The sequence below is a fragment of the Lampris incognitus genome, chromosome 2, assembly GCF_029633865.1.
Source record: "Lampris incognitus isolate fLamInc1 chromosome 2, fLamInc1.hap2, whole genome shotgun sequence".
Taxonomy (NCBI): Eukaryota; Metazoa; Chordata; class Actinopteri; order Lampriformes; family Lampridae; genus Lampris; species Lampris incognitus.
Genome location: NC_079212.1, coordinates 37282353 through 37307782, shown reverse-complemented (window position 1 = coordinate 37307782; position 25430 = coordinate 37282353). Strand labels below are relative to the sequence as shown.

The 25430-nt window shown below is 42.1% G+C and overlaps 7 non-coding genes across 7 annotated transcripts; all 7 read right to left on the bottom strand.

Moving 5' to 3' along the window:
* Positions 1-2345: 2345 nt before the first annotated feature.
* trnag-ucc (transfer RNA glycine (anticodon UCC)) lies at positions 2346-2417 on the bottom strand. The gene has a single exon. It is a non-coding gene; the product is annotated as a tRNA-Gly (tRNA).
* Positions 2418-11477: 9060 nt separating this feature from the next.
* trnag-ucc (transfer RNA glycine (anticodon UCC)) lies at positions 11478-11549 on the bottom strand. The gene has a single exon. It is a non-coding gene; the product is annotated as a tRNA-Gly (tRNA).
* A 1866-nt stretch (positions 11550-13415) lies between these two features.
* Positions 13416-13487, bottom strand: trnae-uuc (transfer RNA glutamic acid (anticodon UUC)). The gene has a single exon. It is a non-coding gene; the product is annotated as a tRNA-Glu (tRNA).
* Positions 13488-16134: 2647 nt separating this feature from the next.
* On the bottom strand, positions 16135-16206 carry trnag-ucc (transfer RNA glycine (anticodon UCC)). Its single transcript has one exon. It is a non-coding gene; the product is annotated as a tRNA-Gly (tRNA).
* A 2291-nt stretch (positions 16207-18497) lies between these two features.
* trnag-ucc (transfer RNA glycine (anticodon UCC)) lies at positions 18498-18569 on the bottom strand. The gene has a single exon. It is a non-coding gene; the product is annotated as a tRNA-Gly (tRNA).
* Positions 18570-21324: 2755 nt separating this feature from the next.
* Positions 21325-21396, bottom strand: trnag-ucc (transfer RNA glycine (anticodon UCC)). The gene has a single exon. It is a non-coding gene; the product is annotated as a tRNA-Gly (tRNA).
* Positions 21397-23649: 2253 nt separating this feature from the next.
* On the bottom strand, positions 23650-23721 carry trnag-ucc (transfer RNA glycine (anticodon UCC)). Its single transcript has one exon. It is a non-coding gene; the product is annotated as a tRNA-Gly (tRNA).
* Positions 23722-25430: the final 1709 nt, after the last annotated feature.

The window sequence follows — 25430 nt, the reverse complement described above, 5'->3', positions numbered from 1 at the left end:
CGATAATACTTGATGTCAAATTTATAAGCGTTATATGTACAGCATGTTGCAAAAATCCCGCTTTTGAAGACATGGTGATGGAGTGGTTAAGGTGATGGACTGCTGAGCCATTGTGTTCTACACAAGTGTGTTCAGATACCATCCTTGTTGCTATAGGTTTTCTCTATGACCTAAGGAGTTGCTGTCTTTGAGTGAGCATTTAAAAAGACATTATGTTGAATATTCCAACCGATGTACTTAGTTGTTAAAACATATTTAATTTAGTCCCTAAATGGGACATCCTCATGACTGCTGCTTCGAGTAGTTTTTCCAATCTACTCAAAAGTTACTCCAAGATCTTCCACTCATCGCTGACATTTCCATCTACTCCCGTATTTTCACAATGTGTGTCTGGTGTGTGGTGTGTGTCTGTGTGAGAGTCTATAAACGGCCAAACTAAAGCACTTGGGGCCTTGATTCTTTTTGGAGGTTATTGGGGATGATCAGGGGCACCTATAAAAAATAGCAGAAAATTAAAATTATGCATAACTATGCATAAATATGCAAAATGTGCATTTTCTAAAAATGGCTAAAAACCACTTTTCTCGGCATTTCAGATGATTCTGAGCATTTGGGGGGAGGGAGTTGAAGTGGGGGGGGGGTTTAGGGGCAGGGGGAAGGCGGGTAGCTGGCAGGATGAAGAGGAGGGAGATTTAGACGGGTGGATAACCAAACCACTACATTGTAGCGGGGTTCTTCTAGTTACATGATATAATGGTCAGTGGTTTTGAATCCAGATATCCCATTTCAAGACTCAGTGGGAGCTTTACAGCTTTAATTTAGAGTAGTAGTCTCAATTGTGGACAATGAGCTAGGTTAAGAGGAGAGGTGACGATTACCGAACAGCAGTGTGGTTTCATGCCACAAACAAGCACCGCAAATGTCATGTTTGCTTTGAGAATGTTGATTTAGAAGTAAAGAGAAGGCCGGAAGGAGTTAGATTGTGTCTTTGTAGATTTAGAGAAAGGATACAACAGGGTGCCGAGAGAAGAGGTGTGGTATTGTATGAGGAAGTCGGGGGTTACAGAGAAGTATGTAGGAGTGGTGCAGGATATGTATGAGAGAAGTGTGACAATGGTGAGGTGTGCGGTTGGAATGACAGATGGGTTCAAGTTGGAGGTGGGATTACATCAAGGATCTGCTCTGAGCCCTTTCTTGTTTGCAGTGGCGATGGACAGGTTGACGGACGAGATCAGGCAAGAGTCTCCAATGATGTTTGTGGATGACATTGTGATCTGTAGCGAGAGTAGGATGTAGGTTAAGGAGAGCCTGAAGAGGTGGAGGTATGCACTGGAGAGAAGTGGAATGAAAGTCAGTAGGAGCAAGACGGAATACCTATGCGTGAATGAGAGGGAGGACAGCGGAATGGTGAGGATGCAAGTAGAGGTGACGAAGGCATATAAGTTTAAATACTTGGGGTCAACTGTCCAAAGTAACAGAGAGTGAGGAAGAGAGTGTAGGCAGTGTCGAGTGGGTGGAGAAGAGTGTCAGAAGTGATTTGCGACAGAAGGTTGCAAGCAAGAGTTAAAGGGAAGGTTTACAAGATAGTTGTGAGACCAGCTATGTGATATGATTTGGAGAAAGTGGCACTGACGAAAAGACAGGAGGCAGAGCTGGAGGTGGCAGAGTTGAAGATGCTAAGAATTTCACTGGGAGTGATGAAGAAGGACAGGTTTAGGAATGATTATATTCGAGGGGGACTGCTAAAGTTGGACGGTTTTCGAGACGAAGCAAGAGAGGCAAGATTGAGATGGCTTGGTCATGTGTGGAAGAGAGATGCTGGGTATATTGGGAGAAGGATGCTGAATATGGAGCTGCCAAGGAAGAGGAAAAGAGGAAGGCCAAAGAGGAGGTTTATGGATGTGGTGAGGGAAGACATGCAGATGGCTTGTGTGACAGATGAAGATGCAGAAGACAGGAAGAAATGGAAACGAATGATCCACTGTGGCGACCCCTAACGGGAGTAGCCAAAAGTAGTAGTAGTAGTCTCAATTGTGGACAATGCCAATGAGCTTGTTAAAATGGTATGGAGTCCATGTGATGTTACCGTTTAACCTAAGTACGTATCTGCACATGTTAAATAGAAGTTGATCCTGCTTATATTAAAAGATGTCACAAATATCGCTTTCCAAAGGACAAAGTTGCTGGTCACTTCAATCCAGTGATCCTCATTTTTGTCCAGTTTTGGGGCTATCAAAACAGATGTTACAGTGGGCACTACAACCTAAGGTTTTACTTTTTGAAATAAGTTCCATTTACTCCCTAAATTAAACCTCTTCATGACTGATTCCAAGAAACCAGTCAACTGCATTGGCCGGGAATCGAACCCGGGTCAACTGCTTGGAAGGCAGCTATGCTCACCACTATACCACCAATGCAAGACAACATGGCTGCTTTTGAAAACCGTAAACAGCATGACCACTAACACTACTGCCTTTTTGAGCTCTCCCCAGTAGGGGTTTTGGTCGACTCAAAAGTTGACATTTACCAGCAGAGAAGAGAGAGGGGGAGAGAGAGAGAGAAACAAGGGGGTGTGGGCAGAGGGGGATTTTGAGGCAGTACACCTGCGAGACTCTCGCCTTCTTTCATTTTTATCTCACGCCTTCTCTTTTTTTCCCCCCTCCCTCCAACGCTGTCTCTCTCTCCCCTCGTCTATCACTCTCCTCCTCCATCTCTCACCTGGCTCTTTCCATTTAGTCGTCTGCAGGACACATCTTCTGTATTCAGTTTTAGATTGGAGTTTATTGGAAAAGAACACACACCAGTGAGCACAGATCTAATGTGAGATGGAGTGTGCCAAGCGCTCCTCTGAAACCCAGCTGCACGAGGCCCCTCAAACTCGCGACAAAATCCCAAACACCGAAACATGCCCGCCCGCGCACGGGGGTGTGTGTGTGTGTGTGCACGTGTGCGCGCGTGGGTGCATACGTGTGCACACACACACATACACATACACAAACACACACTCATACATTCAAACACACACACACCATTGCACACCCAAAATACTCATTGTGAATGCAGTAATACTAACGTGTCCATACATTCATATGTGCCTGCCTGCACTCATACACACACACACACGCACACACACACACACACGCACACACATACACATGCACACACACAAACACGCACACATGCACGTATGCACGCACAATATATTTCGAGATACAAACTGATGACCCACATGTAATATTGAATGAGAAACAAGTCTATCTGGACCTCAAATCCCCAATTTGATCCCATAAAAGTGATATTTACAATCACACTGTGACAGCTCCGCAGACCCCCGCGGGTCCTTCCACATTACAAAAGATGCTTTTGTTTTTGTTTTCCGCTTCTTTTTCTCCGTCCCAGCTTTTCTGTACTAGGTTGCGGGTGGGGGGGGGGGCCCTTCAGCAATTTTGCAATTGCCCGCTGTTTGGTGTTTGCTGAGGTCTTCAGTTTTAACCAATTAAGTTTTGCTTTGAACTGAAAGAAATCTAAACTACAATTGCCAAGTATGTAAGCATGACTTGCTTGGTGCAAAAGGTCTCCATTGAATGTTGACAGCTACGTGGAACGTCCTTAGTCGCTATCTGCTCAATAGTGCCCCTTGTGCAGGTTTTAAGTAGAGTGAGAGACTAGTGGGGCAGTGGCTTGGAGGAAGTTAATGAAGTATGGCGATAAAATCACTTTTGTCAAAGTCAGGACAATGTTATGAGTCTCTATTTAGCAATAAGAAAATTATTTTTTGTGTTGTGATGTAAGCCGTCAATGATACTTGATTTCAGGTTCATAAGCGTTATGTGTACAGCATGTTGCAAAAATCCCGCTTCTGAAGACATGGTGATGGAGTGGTTTAGGTGATGGACTGCTGATCCATTGTGTTCTACACAAGTGTGTTCAGATGCCATCCTTGTTGCTATAGGTTTTCTCTATGACCTAAGGAGTTGCTGTCTTTGAGTGAGCATTTAAAAATACATTATGTTGGCTATTCCAACCGTTGTACTTAGTTGATTTAACAAATTTAATTTATTTTCTAAAAGGGACATCCTCATGACTTCGAGTAGTTTTTCCAGTCTACCCAAAAATTACTCCAAGACCTTCCACTCATCTACTACATTTCAGTTTCATGATCTAATGTGCATTTTAACTTCTGGAGTGATTCTGAATTGCTGATTCATCTAGTATAGAATAAGTATCATCTTTCTTGCTTAACAAGTTGCTACTAGTCTTATTCAAGCTGCTTGAGTATTAGTCCTTTTGTCTATACATCTGTTGCTGTTGGTTCCTAGTGGGATCTTATTTTAGCTGTAGCTGTCTTATTCTATTTACTTGTTTTATTTACTTATTCTAGCTGTAGCTGTTTTCACCTAGTGTGTCCTTAAATATTTATTGTTGCCTAGCTGTTTTGACTTAGTTATCCTTTTAGCTTATAAATATATGGTAACTTGCTGTTTGCAGTTTCAATAGTATTCTGTGAGGTTTGATAGAGTTTTACATAACTGACCAGTTTCTGGGCAATAGGCCTATTTTCAGTGTACCTGTTTGGCCAATTGGGTGTTAAGTGGCCAGGGTGTGGCCAGAACATCACAGGGATTTAAAAGTCTGTCCTCATTCAGTTTCAATCCAGTGTGCATTTGGCTAAAGACATGGTCTCCATTTACACTGTGGAAAAGCTGGGGTTTATCCACATGTTAAAAACTTTCGACCCCAAGTATGTACTACCAAGCTGCAAGTATTTTGCCGGAGTTTCCTTGCCTCACCTGTACAACTGCACACGGGAAAAGATCGCTAGAGAGCTGCAGGAGGTGTCGTTTTATTCCACCACAACAGACTTATGGTCCAGCCGAACCAGGCAGCCCTACATGAGTTTGACTGTACATTTTATCAACAATAACTGGACTCTGCGAAGCCTGTCTCCAAACAGCGTATTTCCCTGAGGATCACAAAAGTGAGATAATTGCCCAGGGGCTAAAAGGTGCTCTGAACTCCTGGAACCTTGCTGAAGACCGACTCATCTGTATGACATCAGACATTGGCACCAACATAATCAAAGCTCTCAAAGACAACGAGTGGCCCAACCTCCAGTGCTTTGGTCATAGACTGCACAACGCTATAGGTAACATATTCAAGTGATGTGAAAAAAATGGTCGACCTGAAAATGTATTTAATTCCCAGTGACATAATAAGATATTACTTTATCAGTAAAAATGTTATTACAATACCAGTCAGGACATGTTATTGCATTTACTATTTACCATTTATTACATTATTGAGTTTTATTACATTATCAGGAAATTATTACATCATTGGGTACTACAAGCCCCCATAATGCATGATGTTCACATGCATAATTCATGATTAATGCATTTTAATCAATTTAATACATTTACTCTAAATGTACAGGCACGATTCATCATAATGTTACACATGCCCTGTGTTTGTGTGTGTCTTTCGTTTGCATCAATAAAATCTTGAAATGTGTAAAAAGACTTGTGACACATTGAAGAATAAGTGTGTGAATGTAGTTCATGCCACAGTAAAAATTGTTTTGTTTGTGTTTTCTTTATTTATTTATTATACAGAGAATGGTGTGAAGGACCCACGGATTGAACATGCCATTGGGGTTTGTAAAAAGGCTGTTGCTGCCTTTTCCTATAGCTGGAAATAAAGAAGAGAGATGGGTGAAGTACAGACTGAGCTTGGTCTACCCCCTCATCAGCTAATAACTGAGTCTCCGACCAGATGGGGTTCACGACAAAAAATGATAAGAGATTTCTGGAACAGGAGAAGGCCATAGCCCGTGTCCTAGGCTCAGATAAGAAAAGTCGGCATCTCGTGCCCACTTGGCAAGACATTGATGATTTAGAGTCCATAAATAAAGCTGTCAAACCACTCCAAGACTTTACTGACGCCCTGTCCGGGGAGGCTTATGTTAGCGTTTCCTACATTAAACCGGTGCTCCATTTGTTCAAAACCAGTCTCCTACAGCCAGAGGAGGAAGACACCGAGCTCACTGAAACTATAAAAACAAACATTCTTCGGTACCTTGATGACAAATACAGCAACCCTGTGACGGATGAACTCTTAGACATGTCTTCACTGATGGACCCCAGGTTCCGAACAACCTACATTGACCCAGGCAAGGTGGAACAAGTCAAAAAAAGGGCTGTCACTGAGCTGATGTCTCTGCCTGTGCCTGCTGAAAAAAGTACACCACAGCAGCCTGGTCTAGCTGTGCAGGTGTGTCAAGAAGCACAGCCTCCACCGAATAAGAAAATGACTTTAGCTTCCTTCTTCAAGAATGTGCCACTGCCATCTCCCCACCAGTCAGAAGCAGGGAATATAGAGACTGAGCTGGCAACCTACCTGTTGACCCCTGAGGCAGATCCAGACACTGATCCACTTCAGTGGTGGAAGCGCCACGAACCAAACTGCTCAGTAATCTGGCCAAGAAATACGTTTCTATCCCTGCTACAAGTGCCCCGTCAGAGAGGGCTTTTAGTGTGGGGGGTGGCATTGTTACATGCAACAGGGCATGCCTCAAGCCAGAGGTAGTAGACAGGCTTGTATTCCTTGTCAAAAAAAACAAACAAAAAAAAAACAAAAAACTAAAGACAGCATTGCATGCACCTCATGTCCTGTACATTTACTAAAATTTGATGTTGACTATGCAATGCATGCAGATGTTTGATTTTGTATACATATTCAAGGATTCAAAATAGGGACAAAATAATTTTTGTATACAAGAGGCACCTTTGTTTAAATGCACAACATGTGAACTTAAATGAAAGTTTTGTTTGCACTGTATCAATCCCAATGGGGAAAATTATCTATTTTTGTAATGGCATGTAATATGACATGTTAAATTTATGTTTTCAAAAAGTGTTTTATCAGAAACTTTTTATTTTCAAGAGGAAGCACTTTTATGTTTTTTTTTACATTGGTTTGAAGGTGCACTGTATCACTGTCAGAGAAGTGAACATTTTCTTAGGTATGTTTTCAAAACTGGGAGATTAGGTCCCAGTAAGTTGGGACATTGTTTGAAGCCAGTAGAAAGGTGCTGAAATGTTACATTTTTGCTGTTGTTTACAATGGCAGGGCCTGCCATCTTGTTTACACGCTTGTTTCAAGACTTGCGTTTTGTTGCACTTTAACCCTAAGGGGAAATTTTGTTCAAATCCCAAAGGGGAAAATCAAAACAAAATAAAAGCAAAACTTGTTTTGAATAATTTCTTTGTTATTTGTTGTGTGTTTTGAAGAAGGAAAAAAATCGATTAAAATCGTAAATCGAGTTTGGTGTGAAAAAATCAGAGATTTTATTTTTAGGCCATATCGCCCAGCCCTAATTAGTCTTATTCCAGCTGCTTGAGTATTAGTCCTTTTCTCTATACATCTGCTGCTGTTGGTTCCTAGTGGGGTCTTATTCTAGCTGCAGCTTCTTATTCTATTTACTTACTTGTCTTATTTACTTAATCTAGCTTTAGCTGTTTTTTCACCTAGTGTGCCCTTAAATATTTCTTGTTGACTAGCTGTTTTGACTTCGTTATCTTTTTAGCTTATAAATATATTCCTTGGTAACTTGCTGTTTGCAGTTTTAATAGTATTGTGTGAGGTTTGATAGTTTTACATAAGTGTCCCATTTCTGGGCAATAAGTCTATTTTCAGTGTACCTCTTTGGCCAATTGGGTGTTCAGTGGCCAGGGTGTGGCCTGCACTCATGGCAGACAATTAGCAATCGGTGTTCTTTAGATCACTGCTGTTACTTGGAAACGTCAGCTTCCAAGCGTCAGGCAAACAAGCCCAAAGGCTAGAGTGAACAAAGGCAAGCGCGACTTTTTCAAGCCAAGACTTCGTCAAGCACGGACTGCTCTTTTTTGATCCGGTCAGTCATCTGTATTTTGTGTACCTAGTATAGACTGTGTTTCCTTTGCATTCCGGTCCTTTCCTCTTCCCGGGGCTGGCATAGACATTGAGTCACTCCTATGTGCTGTGACCCTACCAATCTCATCTGTCCCACTCTGTCCACTCGCGTTGAGCAAGTGGTGACCGGCGGGCTCTGGAATTGCCAGTCTGCGGTGCCGAAAGCTGAGTTTATCTCAGGCTACGCATCCTTGCTCTCCCTCAACTTTCTTGCTCTAACTGAGACCTGGATCATGCCAGAAAACACTACCACACCTGCAGCTCTGTCTGATGTGTACTCTTTTTCTCACACTCCCAGAGCTGGGAGGCGGGGTGGTGGTACTGGCCTGCTACTCTCCCTGAAATGGAAATACTCTCTTGTTTCCATTCCACAATTTTCTCCACCCTCTTTTGAATTTCATGTTGTTACTATCTCTTATCCAGTCAAACTCACCATTGTGGTTGTGTACCGCCCACCAGGCCCCCTTGGTGAGTTTCTGGAGGAGCTTGACACACTTGTCTCGCACTTCCCTGTTGATGACTCTGCACTTATCCTTCTCGGTGACTTCAACATCCACACTAACAAGCTAGATCCTCTTCTCTCTTTCCTCTCCTCCTTTGACCTTCACCTCTCACCCTCTCCTCCTACCCACAAGGCCGGCAACCAGCTGGACCTTATCTTTACTAGACACTGTCCTATTTCCAATCTCTCTGTTACTCTCCTCCAGCTCTCTGACCACTATTTCATGTCCTACTCTCTCTCCCTCTCTTCACCCCCCTCAGCACCTTCCCCTACCCACATAGTTTCCACCCATAGACACCTCCGCGCTCTCTCCGCCACTGATCTTTCTTCCTCTGTTACCTCTATCCTCCCTACACCTGAATCTTTCTCTCTCTTACCCCCTGACACTGCTACTGATCTTCTCTCTAGCCTCTCCTCTTCTCTGGACAATCTCTGTCCCCTCACCTCCAGGCCTGCACACCCAACTCCACCTGCCCCTTGGCTGACCGACTCAGTACGTACTGACAGATGGAGCCTGAGAGTGGCAGAGCACAAATGGAGAAAAGGCAAACTCCCAGAGGACCTTCTCAACTTCCAGTCTCTTCTTTTCACTTTCTCCTCCTCCCTTTCTGCTGCTAAGGCTGCCTTCCATCGCTCTAAAATCCTATCCTCTGCCTCTAATCCTAAGAAACTCTTTGAAACCTTCTCTACACTTCTTCAACCCCCACCTCCTCCTCCTACTTCCTCCCTTCTCCCTGATGACTTCGCTAACTTCTTTGACAAGAAGGTAAATGACATCCGATCCGCCTTTTCTCACCACCCGGTTAGTGCTGCTTGCACTATTCCCCCCTCTGCACTCTCCCTCACCTCTCCATGTCCCACCCTATCCCACCTCGCTCCCCTCTCCCCCGACGAGGTTCTAAACCTCATAACATCCAGTCGCCCCACCACATGCTCCCTTGACGTGGTCCCCTCCCCTCTTCTTCAGTCTATAGCACCTGAACTCCTTCCCTATCTAACCCATCTCATCAACACCTCCCTCCAGGCAGGATGCTTTCCATCTGCCTTCAAGACTGCTAGAGTCACCCCCCTTCTCAAGAAACCATCACTTAACCCCTCTGACGTCAAAAACTACAGACCAATTTCCCTTCTACCCTTTCTATCCAAAATTTTCGAACATGCTGTCTTTAACCAACTTTCTTTGTGCCTCCACCAGAACAACCTCCTGGACCCCAACCGGTCTGGGTTCAGGGTGGGTCACTCGACAGAGACAGCCCTCCTTGCAGTGACAGAATTACTGCACTCTGCGAGAGCAAACTCTCTCTCCTCTGTCCTTATACTCGTGGACCTGTCAGCTGCGTTCGACAGAGTAAACCACCAGATCCTCCTCTCTACCCTCGAGGGGCTGGATGTCACAGGCTCTGCACTCTCAATGTTTGCAACCTACTTGACGGGTCGCTCCTACCAGGTGACATGGAGGGAATCTGTGTCGGAGCCTCGAAGACTGACTACAGGCGTTCCGCAGGGTTCGATTCAGGGTCCTCTCCTTTACTCCCTGTACACAACATCCCTGGGTTCTGTTATTCGCTCGCATGACTTCTCTTACCATTGTCATGCCGATGACACCCACTTGATCTTGTCCTTTCCTCCCTCTGACACACAAGTAGAGACACGCATTGCTGTGTGCTTGACTGACATCTCGGGGGGAATGGCAACACACCACCTGAAGCTCAATCTGGACAAGACAGAGCTGATGTTCCTCCCGGGGAAAGGTTGCCCGCTCCGAGACCTGGCCATCACCATTGACAACACCGTGGTGACGCCAAATCGGACTGTGAGGAATCTTGATGAAAACGTTGCATCGGTTGCTCGCTCCTGCAGATTTCTCCTCTCTTACATCAGGAGGATTCGCCCATTCCTCACCGACGAGATCACACAGGTGCTCATCCAGGCTCTGGTCATCTCCTGGCTGGACTACGGCAACTCCCTCCTTCCTGGCGCCCCAGCGTCGGCCATCAGACCTCTGGAGCTTGTTCAGAAAGCTGCAGCTTGGCTGGTGTTCAACCGCCCTAAGTTCTCCCACACAACTGCCCTTCTCATGTCCCTACACTGGCTCCCAGCAGCTGCTCGCATCCAGTTTAGGACTCTGGTGCTAGCTTACAGGGCAGTGAAAGGAACAACTCCTTCCTAAATCCAGACCATGGTCAAGCCCTACACCCCCGCCCGACCACTTCACTCTGCTGCCTCAGGACGCCTGGTTGCCCCATCGCTCAGATGCCCTTGCTGCTGATCGACCCTGTCAGGGCTCTTTTCTGTACTGGCCCCACAGTGGTGGAATGAACTTGCCACTGATGTCAGGACAGCGGAGTTGCTGCCCATCTTTCGGTGCAGGTTGAAAACTCACCTCTTTAAGAACTACTACCCTGTTACTTGTTCTTAGCACTTATTGTATTCACTCATTTAAAAAAAAAAATCTCTTTCTTGCACTTTTACTTTAGCAATGGTTTTGCTCTTAGGCGCTTGTTTAGATGCACTTATGACCTCTGATGACTAGTAGTTCTCCTGATTGCACTTATTTTAAGTCGCTTTGGATAAAAGCATCGGCTAAATGACTGTAATGTAATGTAATCTAATGGTCAGTGCTTTTGAATCCAGTGATCCCATTTCAAGACTCAGTGAGATCTTTACAACTTTAATTTAAAGTAGTAGTCTCCGTTGTGGACAATGCCAATCAAGTTCTAAATACTAAACTTGTTAAAATGGTATGGAGTCCATGCGATGTTATCGTTTAACCTAAGTACGTATCTGCACATGTTAAATAGAAGTGGATGTTGCTTACGTTAAGAGATGTCACAAATATCACTTTCCACGTGACAAAGTTGCTAGTAACTTCTATACAGGGATCCTCGTTTTTGTCCAGTTTTGGGGCTATCAAGACAGATGTTACGGTGGGCACTTCAATGTAAGATTTTGCTTTTTGAGATAAGTTCCATTTACTCCCTAAATCAAACCTCTTCATGACTGATTTCAAGAAACAGAGGCCCACTGCATTAGCCGGGAATCGAACCCGGGTCAACTGCTTGGAAGGTAGCTATGCTCACCACTATACCACCAATGCAAGACAACATGTGTTCTTTTCAAAACTGTAAACAACATGACCACTAACACTGCTGCATTGTTGAGCTCTCCTCAGTAGGGGTTTAGGTCGACTCAAAACTTAACACTCGTGTTTTTATTTGGTTACATGGTGTAATGGTCTGCTTTCAGGACTTGGGATCCAGTGATCCGAGTTCAGGTTTAGGTAAGTATTTACAATTATAAGTCACAGTGCCTACAAATCTCAGCTATGGCGAATTCAAATTAAGTTTTATATGGGCATGACTATGGTCAAAGAAGTGTGAAACCATTGAGATGTTATCCTGAACGTATGAATGTCTGCACACATGTTTTAATAGGAAACCATCTTGCTCATTTTAAGTGATATCTTAAAAAAAAGCTTTCCACAAGAGGAATATCAAGTCATTTCAATCCGGTGATCCTAGTTTCAGGCTGGATGGGTCTATTGCATCTTTAAATCACAGTAATGGATAAGTCTTGGTTGCGTAAAATGGAAAGCAAGATCTCAGGATTAAGCTGGACTGACTTTGGAATGATATAAAAACACAATGCATTGTCTCTAACATGAATATGTTACAGAATTCTCCACCATGCCCTCATTAAAAATGTGTCAAGACATATTCCCACAATGGTTGGTTTGGGGAAAACTTTCAACTTAAGAGTTGCTGCAGTGATATTTGTACAGAGATTCTGTGGCCCTCAAATCTTAAAAAGCACAGCTGCATTTCATGAGGATAGATTTTGCAATTGACCACTGTTTAATCTTCTCTGAGGTCTTCAATTTCAACAAAATAAGTTTTGGTTCGAACTGAAAGAAATTCAAAGCACAACTGCCAATTATGTAAGCATGACTTACTTGGTCCCAAAGGTCTCCATTGAATGTTGACATCTACATGGAACGTCATTAGTCGCTATCTGCTCAATATAACCCCCTGTGCTGGTTTTAAGTAGAGTGAGAGACTAGTGGGGCAGTGGCTTGGAGGAAGTTAATGAGTAGGGAGATAAAATCACTTTTGTCAAAGTCAGGACAATGTTATGAGTCTCGATTTTTGGCAGTAAGAAAAATATATTTTTTATTGTGATGTAAGCCATCAATAATACTTGATGTCAGGTTCATAAGTGTTATGTGTACAGCATGTTGCAGAAATCCTGCTGCTGAAGACATGGTGATGGAGTGGTTAAGGTGATGGACTGCTGATCCATTGTGTTCTACACAATTGTGTTCAGATACCATCTTTTTTGCTATAGGCTTTCTCAAGGACTTAAGGATTTGTTGTCTTTGAGTGAGCATTTAAAAACACATTATGTTGGCTATTCCAACTGATGTACTTAGTTGATGAAACCAATTTAATTCTTTCCCTAAATGGGTCTTCCTCATAACTGGTGTTTCAAGTACTTTTTCCAATCTACCCAAAAGTTACTCCAAGATCTTCCACTCATCGCTGACATTTCAATTACATGATAACTTGGTAAGTGCTTTGGACTCCAATGATCTCATTTCAAGACTCAGTGGGGCCTTTATAGACTTAATTTACAGTCGTAGTCTTAGTTGTGGATAATGCCAATCAATTTCCAAATACTGAGCTTGTTAAAATGGTATGGAGTCCTGTGATGTTACCATTTAACCTAAGTACATGTCTGCACATGTTAAACAGAAGTAGATGTTGCATATGTTAAGAGATGTCACAAATATCGCTTTCCACATGACGAAGTTGCTAGTCACTTCAATCCGGTGATTCTCGTTTTTGTCCTGTTTTGGGGCTATTACGGTGGGCAATGCAACCTAAGATTTTGCCATTTGAAATAAGTTCCATTTACTCCCTAAATCAAACTTCTTAAGTACTGATTTCAAGAAATAGAGGCCCACTGCATTGGCCAGGAATCGAACCCGGGTCAACTGCTTGAAAGGCAGCTATGCTCACCACTATACCACCAATGTAACACAACGTGGCCTCTTTTGAAAACTGCAAACAACATGACCAGTAACACTGCTGCATTGTTGAGCTCTCCCCAGTAGGGGTTTCGGTCAACTCAAAAGTTACTGCCAGTGCTTCCACTGAACACTCGTGTTTTTATTTCGTTACATGGTGTAATGATCAGCTTTCGGGACTTTGGATCCAGTGATCCAACTTCAAGTTTTGGTAAGTATTTGCAATTTTAAGTCACAGTACCTACAAATCTCAGCTATGGAGAATTCCAATAAAGTTCTATATGGGCATGACTATGGTCGAAGTGTGAAAGCACTGAGATGTTATTGTGAACGTATGTATGTCGGCACACATGTTTTAAAAGGAAACCATCTTGATCATGTTAAGTGATATTGTAAAAAAAAAAAAGCTTTCCACAAGAGGAATTGCAAGTCATTTCAATCCAGTGATCCTAGTTTCAGGCTGGATGGGTCTATTGCATCTCTAACTCACAGTAATGGATAAGTCCTGGTTGTATATAATGGAAAGCAAGATCTCAGGATTAAGCCGAACTGACATTAGAATGACGTAAAAACATAATGAATTTTCTATAACATGAATTTGTTACAGAATTCAATGGACACCTTCTTCACCATTCCCACATTAAAAATGTGTCAAAGATATATTCCCACAATGGTTGGTTTGGGGAAAACTTTCAATTTAAGACAGTTGCTGCAGTGATATTAGTTTCCGAGATTCCATGACCCTAAATCTTAAAAAGCACAGCTGCATATCATGAGGATAGATTTTGCAATTGCCCGCTGTTTGGTCTTTGCTGAGGTCTTCAATTTTGACCAAATAATTTTTGGTTTGAACTGAAAGAAATCTAAACCACAATTGCCAAGTATGTAAGCATGACTTGCTTGGTGCAAAGAGTCTCCATTGAATGTTGATATCTACGTGGAATGTCCTTAGTTGCTATCTGCTCAATAGAGCCACTTTTACAGGTTTTAAGTAGAGTGAGAGACTAGTGGGGCAGTTGCTTGGAGGAAGTTAATGAGGTTTGGAGATAAAGTCACTTTTGGCAATGTCAGGACAATGTTATGAGTCTCTATTTGGCAGTAAGAAAATTATTTTTTGTATTGTGACGTAAGCCATCAATACTTAACTTCAGGTTCATATGCGTTATGTATACAGCATGTTGCAAAAATCCCGCTTCTGAAGACATGGTGATGGAGTGGTTAAGCTGATGGACTGCTGATCCATTGTGTTCTACACAAGTGTGCTCAGATACCATCCTTGTTGTTACGGGTTTTCTCTATGACCTAAGGAGTTGCTGTCTTTGAGTGAGCATTTAAAAAGACATTATGTTATATATTCCAAACGATGTACTTAGTTGGTGAAACAAATTTATTTTTTTTTGCTAAATGGGACATCCTCATGACTGCTGCTTCGAGTCGTTTTTCCAATCTACCCAAAAGTTACTCAAAGATCTTTCACTTATCGCTGACATTTCAGTTTCATGATATAATGGTCAGTGCTTTTGAATCCAGTGATCCCATTTCAAGACTCAGTGGCACCTGTAGAGCTTTGATTTACAGCAGTAGTCTCAATTGTGGACAATGCCAATCAAGTTCCAAATACTGAGCTTGTTAAAATGGTATGGAGTCCATATGATGTTATCATTTAACCTAAGTACATATCTGCACATGTTAAATAGAAGTTGATGTTGCTTAGGTTAAGAGATGTCTCAAATATCACTTTCCACTTGATGAAGTTGCTGGTCACTTCAATACAGTGATCCTCGTTTTTGTCCAGTTTTGGGGCTATCAAGAGTTATGAGTCTCTATTTGGCAGTAAGAAAATTATTTTTTGTATTGTGATGTGAACTATCAATAATACTTAAGTTCAGGTTCATATGCGTTATGTATACAGCATGTTGCAAAAATCCTGCTTCTCAAGACATGGTGATGGAGTGGTTAAGCTGATGGACTGCTGATCCATTGTGTTCTACACAAGTGTGTTCAGATACCATCCTTGTTGCTACAGGTTTTCTCTATGACCTAAGGAGTTGCTGTCTTTGAGTGAGCATTTAAAAAGACATTATGTTGGCTATTCCAACCGATGTACTTAGTTGATGAAACACATTTTAATTTATTTTCTAAAAGGGACATCCTCATGACTGCTGCTTCGAGTAATTTTTCCAATCTACCCAAAAATTACTCAAGACCTTCCACCCATCGCTGACATTTCAGTTTCATGATATAATGGTTATTGCTTTTGAATCCAGTAATCCCATTTCAAGACTCTGTGACCTATACAGCTTTGATTTACAGTAGTAGACTCAGTTGTGGAAAATGCCAATAAAGTTCCAAATAATTAGCTTGATAAAATGGTATGGAGTCCATGTGATGTTATTGTTTAACCTAAGTGTGTATCTGTACATGTTGGATAGAAGTTGATGTTGCTTACGTTAAGAGATGTCTCAAATATCATTTTCCGCATGACGAAGTTACTGGTCACTTCAATACAGTGGTCCTCGTTTTTCTCCAGTTTTGGGGCTATCAAGACAGATGTTCCGGCGGGCACTGCAACCTAAGATTTTGCTTTTTGAAATAAGTTCAATTTTCTCCCTAAATCAAAGCTCTTCATGACTGATTTCAAGAAAGAAACGCCTACTGCATTGGCCGGGAATCGAACCCGGGTCAACTGCTTGGAAGGCAGCTATGCTCACCACTATACCACCAATGCAACACGACATAACCTCTTTTGAAAACTGCAAACAACATGACCACTAACACTGCTGCATTGTTGAGCTCTCCCCAGTAGGGGTTCCGGTCGACTCAAAAATTACTGCCAGTGCTTCTAGTGAACACTCGTGTTTTTATTTGGTTACATGTTGTAATGATCAGCTTTAAGAACTTGGGATCCAGTGATCTGAGTTCAAGTTTTGGTAAGTATTTGCAATTTTAAGTTAAAGTACCTACAAATCTCAGCTATGGAGAATTCCAATAAAGTTCTATATGGGCGTGACTATGTTCAAAGTCTGAAAGCATTGAGACGTTATCATGAAAGTATGTACGTCTGCACACGTGTTTTAATAGAAAACCATTTTGCATTTTAAGTGATGTCGTAAAAACAGCTTTCCACACGAGGAATTGCAAGTCACTTCAATCCAGTGATCCTGGTTTCAGGCTGGATGGGTCTATTGTGTCTTTTACTGACAGTAATTGTTAAATCCTGGTTGTGTAAAATGGAAGGTAAGATGTGAGGATGAAGACAGACGTGACTTTAGAAGGACGTGAGTACGTGGTCCGCGGTGGTGTTGTGGTCTAAGCATCTGGTTTGTGTCGATACAGTTGCACACTGGGGAACGGGGTTAGCGCTTCGGTCTCGTCAGATTCGACTGTTGCCGGATTTGATGAAGCAGCTATAATTGCCAATGCCTTCTTCGGGAGGTGGGAGGAGTCGGCTTGTGTTTGTCGCAGGAATTCATCTCTGTGTGTCGGATAAAAGCAGTGATTCGGCCTGATTTGCCTCGTCACGGAAGTGGCGAGGCGTCTCCTTTGAGACTGCTAGCTGAAGAGATGCAGTTGGCAAACGCATTCAGTACGAGGGTGGGTGTTTGAACTAAAATAGGGCGATTGGCCACTAAATTGGGAGAAAAGGGGAACAATTAGATTTTTTTTAAATGACGTGAAAACAATGAATTGTCTCTAACATGAATTTGTTTCAGAATTCAATGGAGACCTTCTTCACCATGCCCACATTAAAAATTTGTCAACTACGTGTTCCCACAATTATTGGTTTGGGGAAAACTTTCAATTTAAGACAGTTGCTGCAGTGATATTAGTTCAGTGATTCCATGGCCCTAAATCTTAAAAAGCACAGCTGCATATCATGAGGATAGATTTTGCAATTGCCTGTTGTTTGGTCTTTGCTGAGGTCTTCAATTTTGACCAACTAATTTTTGGTTTAAACTGAAAGAAATCTAAACCACAATTGCCAAGTATGTAAGCATGACTTGCTTGGTGCAAAGAGTCTCCATTGAATGTTGACATGAACGTGGAATGTCCTTAGTTGCTATCTGCTCAATAGAGCCACTTTTACAGGTTGTAAGTAGAGTGAGAGACTAGTGGGGCAGTGGCTTTGGATGAAGTTAATGAAGTTTGGAGCTAATGTCACTTTTGGCAAAGTCAGGACAATGTTATGAGTCTATTTGGCAGTAAGAAAATTATTTTTTGTATTGTGATGTAAGCCATCAATAATACTTTACGTCAGGTTGATAAGCGTTATGTATACAGCATGTTGCAAAAATCCTGTTTCTGAAGACATGGTGATGGAGTGGTTAAGCTGATGGACTGCTGATCCATTGTCCTCTACACAAGTGTGTTCAGATACCATCCTTGTTGCTATAGGTTTTCTTTATGACCTAAGGAGTTGCTGTCTTTGAGTGAGCATTTAACAAAACATTATGTTGGCTATTCAAACCAATGTACTTAGTTGATGAAACAATTTTTAATTTATTTTCTAAAAGGGACATCGTCATGACTGCTGCTTCGAGTAATTTTTCCAATCTACCCAAAAATTACTCCCAAGATCTTCCACTCATCGCTGACATTTCAGTTTCATAATATAATGGTTAGCTTTTTTTGAATCCATTAATCCCATTTCAAGACTCAGTGGGACCTATACAGCTTTGATTTACAGTAGTAGACTCAGTTGTGGACAATGCCAATCAAGTTCCAAATACTTAGCTTGTTAAAATGGTATGGAGTCCATGTGATGTTGTTGTTTAACCTAAGTGTGTATCTGTACATGTTAAATAGAAGTTGATGTTGCTTATGTTAAGAGATGTCTCAAATATCACTTTCCGCATGACGAAGTTGCTGGTCACTTCAATACAGTGATCCTTGTGTTGGGGCTATCAAGACAGATGTTCCAGCGGGCACTGCAACTTTCGATTTTGCTTTTTGAAATAAGTTCCATTTACTCCCTAAACCAAACCTTTTCATGACTGATTTCAAGAAACAGACGCCTACTGCATTGGCCGGGAATCGAACCCGGGTCAACTGCTTGGAAGGCAGCTATGCTCACCACTATACCACCGATGCAAGACAACATGTGCTCTTTTGAAAACTGCAAACAACATGACCACTAACACTGCTGCATTGTTGAGCTCTTCCCAGTAGGGGTTTCGATCGACTGAAAAGTTACTGCCAGTGCTTCCAGTGAACACTCGTGTTTTTATTTGGTCACATGGTGTAATGATCAGCTTTTGGGACTTTGGATCCAGTGAGCCGAGTTCAAGTTTTGGTAAGTATTTGCAATTTTAATTCAAAGTACCTACAAATCTCAGCTATGGAGAATTCCTATAAAGTTCTATATGGGCATGACTATGTTCAAAGTGTGAAAGCATTGAGACTTTATTATGAACGTATATATGTCTGCACACGTGTTTTAATAGAAAATCATCTTGCATTTTAAGTGATGTTGTAAAAAAAGCTTCCACAAGAGCAATTGCAAGTCACTTCAATCCAGTGATCCTAGTTTCAGGCTGGATGGGTCTATTGCATCTTTAACTGACAGTAATTGTTAAATCCTGGTTGTGTAAAATGGAAGGTAAGATATGAGAATTAAGCCAGACTGACTTTAGAGGAATATGAACACGCGGTCCGCGGTGGTGTTGCGGTCTAAGCGTCTGGTTTGTGTTGATGCACTTGGGGACTGGGTTCGCGCCTTTGTCTTGTCAGATCTGACTATGACCAGGTTTGATGAAGCAGCTATAATTGGCACCGCTTTCTTCGGGAGGAGTCGGCTTGTATTTGTCACATGAATTCATCTCTGTGTGTGTCGGAAAAAGCAATAGTTCGGCCTGATTCGCCTTGTCACGGAAGTGGCGAGACGTCTCCTTTGAGACTGCTGGCTGAAGAGATGCAGTTGGCGAACGCATACAGTATGAGGGTGGGTGTTTGAACTAGAATAGGGAGCGATTGGCCACTAAATTGGGGGGAAAGTGAAAAATCGGAAATAATTTTTTTTTTAAATCACGTAAAAACACAGTGCTTTGTCTCTAACATTAATATTTTACGGAATTCAATGGAGACCTTCTTCACCATGCCCACATTAAAAATGTGTCAAAGACATGTTCCCACAATGATTAGTTTGGGGAAACCTTTCAACTTAAGATAGTTGCTGCAGTCATGCTTGTACTGTGATTCCGCGGCCCTAAATCTTAAAAAGCACAGCTGCATATCATGAGGATAGATTTTGCAATTGCCCGCGGTTTGATCTTTGCTGAGGTCTTCAGTTTCGACCAAATCAGTTTTGGTTTGAATTTAAAGAAATCCAAACCACAATTGCCAAGTATGTAAGCATGCCTTGCTTCGTCCCAAAGGTCTCCATTGAATGTTGACATCTACGTGGAACGTCCTTAGTCACTAGTGTCTCAATAGAACCCCCTGTGCCAATTTTAAGTAGAGTAGGAGACTAGTGGGGCAGTGGCTTGCATGAAGTTAATGAAGTATGGAGATAAAATCACTCTGGGAAAAGTCAGGAGTCAGGACAATGTTATGAGTCTCTATTTGGAAGTAAGAAAATTATTTTTGTATTGTGACATAACCCATCAATAATACTTAATGTCAGGTTCATAAGCGTTATGTTTACAGCATGTTGCAAAACTCCCGCTGCTGAAGACATGGTGATGGAGTGGTTAAGGTGATGGACTGCTGATCCTTTGTGTTCAGATACCATCCTTGTTGCCATAGGCTTTTTCTATGACTTAAGGAGTTGCTGTCTTTCAGCGAGCATTTAAAGACATTAATTTGGATATTCTAACCGATGTACTTAGTTGATGACACAAATTTAATTCATACCCTAAATGGGACATCCTCGTAACTGCTGTTTCGAGTAGTTTTTCCAATCTACCCAAAAGTTACTCCAAGATCTTCCACTCATCGCTGACATTTCAGTTACATGATATAGTGGTCAGTGATTTTGAGTCCAATGATCACATTTCAAGACTCAGTGGGACCTTTATAGACTTAATTTCCAGTAGTAGTCTCGATTGTGGACGATGCCAATCAAGTTCCAAATACTTAGCGTGTTAAAATGTTATGGAGTCCCTGTGATGTTATCGTTTAAACTAAGTACTGGTCTGCTCATGTTAAATAGAAGTAGATGTTGTTTAAGTTAAGAGATATCACAAATATCACTTTCGACATGATGAAGTTGCTGGTCACTTCAATCCAGGGATTCTCGTTTTTGTTCTCTTTTGGGGCTGTTACGGTGGGCACTGCAACCTAAGATTTTGCCTTTTTTATTATTTATTTCTAGTTTTTTCCCCTTATCCCACCCGATTAACCCAATGGCATATGGCCGGAACTCTTGTCGAATAACTCCCCTGGCTCACGTTTCCACAGGAAGGAGATAGGCGTAACACCAGCTTCCTTCAAACTCGTGTCGGCTACTCTCGCTATTTTACACACTGAAGCCTCGCATGGATTGCATCACCTTCAAGCCGCGAAGGAGGCGTAGGGAGAATGCTTTCAGTTGCTTGGCTGCAGGCGCCCGGGTGGGCCAGTGGGGTCGCTGGAGAACGACGAGTCCCCCAACACTACACCGATCTACACCCACTATCCCTCGGGTAAGGGTGGCTTAATGAATGTCTTACCCCGTGGACGCTCTGGCCGTGACCGGTTATGGCGAGTCTGGGATACGAACCTCCCAGCCACGTGACGAGCGGATTGCAAGAACGGCGGTTTATTCCGTTCGGCTACCAGAGCGGCCAGATTTTGCCATTTGAAATAAGTTTCATTTACTCCCTAAATCAAACCTCTTCATGACTGATTTCAAGAAACGGAGGCCAACTGCATTGGCCGGGAATCGAACGCGGGTCAACTGCTTGGAAGGCAGCTATGCTCACCACTATACTACCAATGCAACACGACATGGCTTCTTTTGAAAACTGCAAACAACATGATCACTAACACTGCTGCATTATTGAGCTCTCCCCAGTCGCAGTTTCGGTCAACTCAGAAGTTACTGCCAGTGCTTCCAGTGAACACTCGTGTTTTTATTTCGTTACATGGTGTAATGATCAGCTTTCGGGACTTGGGATCCAGTGATCCGAGTTCAAGTTTTGGTAAGTATTTGCAATTTTAAGTTACAGTACCTACAAATCTCAGCTATGGCGAATTCCAATAAAGTTCTATATGGGCATGACTATGGTCAAAGTGCGAAACCATTGAGACGTTATCCTGACCGTATCTATGTCTCCACACATGTTTTAATAGAAAACCATCTTGCATTTTAAGTGATGTCATAAAAAAAGCATTCCATAAGAGTAATTGCAGGTCACTTCAATCCAGTGATCCTAGTTTCAGGTTGGATGGGTCTATTGCATCTTTAACTGACAGTAATTGTTAAATCCTGGTTATGTAAAATGGAAGGCAAGATATGAGAATTAAGCCAGACTGTAGAATGACGTAAAAATGGGGTCCGCGTTGGTGTTGTGGTCTAAGCATCTGCTTTGTGTCGATGCAGTTGCCCAATGGAGATCGGGGTTTGCGCCTCGGTCTCATCAGATCCGACTATGGCTGGATTTGATGAAGCAGCAATAATTGGCAACACTGTCTTCGGGAGGGGGACGGAGTCGGCTTGTGTTCGTCACATGAATGCATCTCTCTGTGTGTGTCGGGAAAAGCAGTGGTTCGTCCTGGATTCCCCTTGTCACAGAAGTGGCAAGGAGTCTCCTTTGAGACTGCCGGCCGAAGCGATGCAGTTGGCGAACACATACAGTACGAGGGTGGGTGTTTGAACTAGAATAGGGAGCGATTCGCCACTAAAATGGGAGAAAAAGGGAACAATTAGATTTTTTTTTAATGACATAAAAACACAATGCATTGTCCCTAACATAAATGTATTACAGAATCAATGGAGACCTTCACCATGCCCACAATAAAAAGGTTCAAAGACATATTCCCAACAATGGTTGGTTTGGGGAAAACTTTCAGCGTAAGATAGTTGCTTCAGTGATGTTAGCTCATTGATTCCATGGCCCCAAATCTTAAAAAGCACAGCTGCATATCATGAGGATAGATTTTGCAATTGCCGCCGTTTGATCTTTGCTGTGGTCTTCAATTTCGACCAAATAATTTTTGGTTTGAACTGAAAGAAATTTATACCGCAATTGCCAAGTATGTAAGCATGACTTGCTTGGTGCAAATGGTCTCCATTGAATGTTGACATCAACGTGGAATGTCTGTAGTCGCTATCTGCTCAATAGAGCCCCTTTTGCAGGTTTTAAGTAGAGTGAGAGACTAGTGAGGCAGTGGCTTGGATGAAGTTAATGAAGTATGGAGATAAAATCACCTTTGGCAAAGTCAGGACAATGATATGAGTCTCTATTTGGCAGTACGAAAATTATTTTTTTTATTGTGACGTAAGCCAGCAATAATACTTGATGTCAGGTTCATAAGGGTTAAGTATACAGCATGTTGCAAAAATCCTGCTTCTGAAGACATAGTTATGGAGTGGTTAAGGTGATGGACTGCTGATCCATTTTGTTGTACACAAGTGTTCAGATACCATCCTTGTTGCGATAGGTTTTCTCTATGACCTAAGGAGTTGCTGTCTTTGAGTGTTCCAACTGATGTACTTAGCTGATGAAACAAATTTAATTTATTCGCTAAATGGGACATCCTCGTGACTGCTGCTTCAAGTAGTTTTTCCAATCTACTCAAAAGTTATTCCAAGATCGTCCACTCATCGCTGACATTTCAGTTTCATGATATAATAGTCAGTGCTTTTGAATTCAGTGATCCCATTTCAATGCTCAGTGGGACCTTTACAGCTTTGATTTACAGTACAGTTGTGTTCAATGCCAATCAAATTCCAAATACTGAGCTTGTTAAAATGGTATGGAGTCCATGTGATGTTATCGTTTAACCTAAGTACGTATCTGCACATGTTAAATAGAAGTTGATGTTGCTTATGTTAAGAGATGTCACAAATATCACTTTCCACTTGACAAAGTTGGTAACTTCAATACAGTGATCCTCGTTTTTGTCCAATTTTGGGGCTATCAAGACAGATGTCCCGGTGGGCACTGCAACCTAAGATTTTGCTTTTTGAAATAAGCTCCATTTACTCTAAATCAAACCTCTTGACTGATTTCAACAAACAGAGGCTCACTGCATTGGCCGGGAATCGAACCCAGGTCAACTGCTTGGAAGGCAGCTATGCTCACCAATATACCACCAATGCAAGACGACAAGGCCTGTTTTGAAAACTGTAAACAGCATGACCACTAACACTGCTGCATTGTTGAGCTCTCCCCAGTAGGGGTTTAGGTCGACTCAAACGTTACTGCCAGAGCTTCCAGTCAACACACGTGCTTTTTTTTGGTTACATGGTGTAATGATCAACTTTCAGGACTTTGGATCAAGTGATACTTGTTTACGTTTTGGTAAGTATTTGCAATTTTATGTCACAGTGCCTACAAATCTCAGCTATGGCGAATTCCAATAAAGTTCTATATGGGCATGACTATGGTCAAAGAAGTGTGAAACCATTGAGATGTTATCCTGAACGTATGAATGTCTGCACACATTTTTTAATAGGATACCATCATGCTCATTTTAAGTGATCTCGTAAAAAAAAGCTTTCCACAAGAGGAATTTTAATTCACTTCAGTCCAGTGATCCTAGTTTCAGACTGGATGGGTCTATTGCGTCTTTAACTCACAGTAATGTATAAATCCTGGTTTTGTACAATGGAAAGCAAAATCTCAGGATTAAGCCTGAGATTTTGCTTTCCAGCACAGTGCATTGTCTCTAACATGAATATGTTACAGAATTCGATGGAGACCTCTCTACTATGCCCACATTAAAAATGTGTCAAAGACATATTCCCACAATGGTTGGTTTGGGGAAAATTTTCAACTTAAGAGTTGCTGCGGTGATATTAGTACAGAGATTCTGTGGCCTCAAATCTTAAAAAGCACAGCTGCATTTCATGAGGATAGATTTTGCAATTGCCCGCTTTTTAATCTTTGCTGAGGTCTACAATTTTGACCAAATAAGTTTTGGTTTGAACTGAAAGAAATCCAAACCACAATTGCCAAGTATGTGAGCATGACTTGCTTGGTCCCAAAGGTGGAAATGGAAATGTTCTTTACCATACCCACATAAAAATGTGTCAACATCATATTCCCACAGTGGGTTGTTTGGTGAACTTTCAACTTCAGACAGTTGCTGCAGTGATGTGAGAACAGTGATTCCATGGCCCCAAATCCTAAGAAGCACAGCTGCATATCATGAGAATAGATTTTTTTAACTGCCCACTGTCTGATCTTTGCTGATGTCTTCAGTTTCAACTAGGGCTGTCAAAATTGATGCGTTAACGCAGATTAATCCATCATCATGATTAATCTGATTAAAAATTATAACGCAATTTACCCATTTGCGCCGCAGAATGACTCAAAATCCCTGAAACGTCTCCGGCAACGCATTTCGGGCAGTTTGTCCAAGTAGTTACCGTCACACATGCCGCCGCGCATGCACAAATGGGCAGTTGATCCGGTAGTGACAGAACCAACCAACTCGATAAGGAAGTATGGAAGACACTAAACAGCACGTTGGCCCTCTCGGTGGGAAATTGAATACAAAAAAAACCAAGACGGAACAGTCGACCAACATAAAGTATTGTGCAAACCAGCCTCACGGAACTTGTCTCACCCTGTTCCGTGTGAGAGACTGTTCTCAGTTGCAGGCAACATTGTAAATAAGAACCGGTCAGTCTCCTCTCGGACAATGTCAACAAGTTAGTCTGTATTAGTAGATGGCTGAAAAAAGAGTAACAGCGCCACATTAATGTGGATAAATGTTTGTTTTGAAAAAGAGTCAACAAAGTTTTTTGTTAACACAGACTGTTAAAGGTGTTTAATAAACATGTTAAGTGCATATGTATTCCCT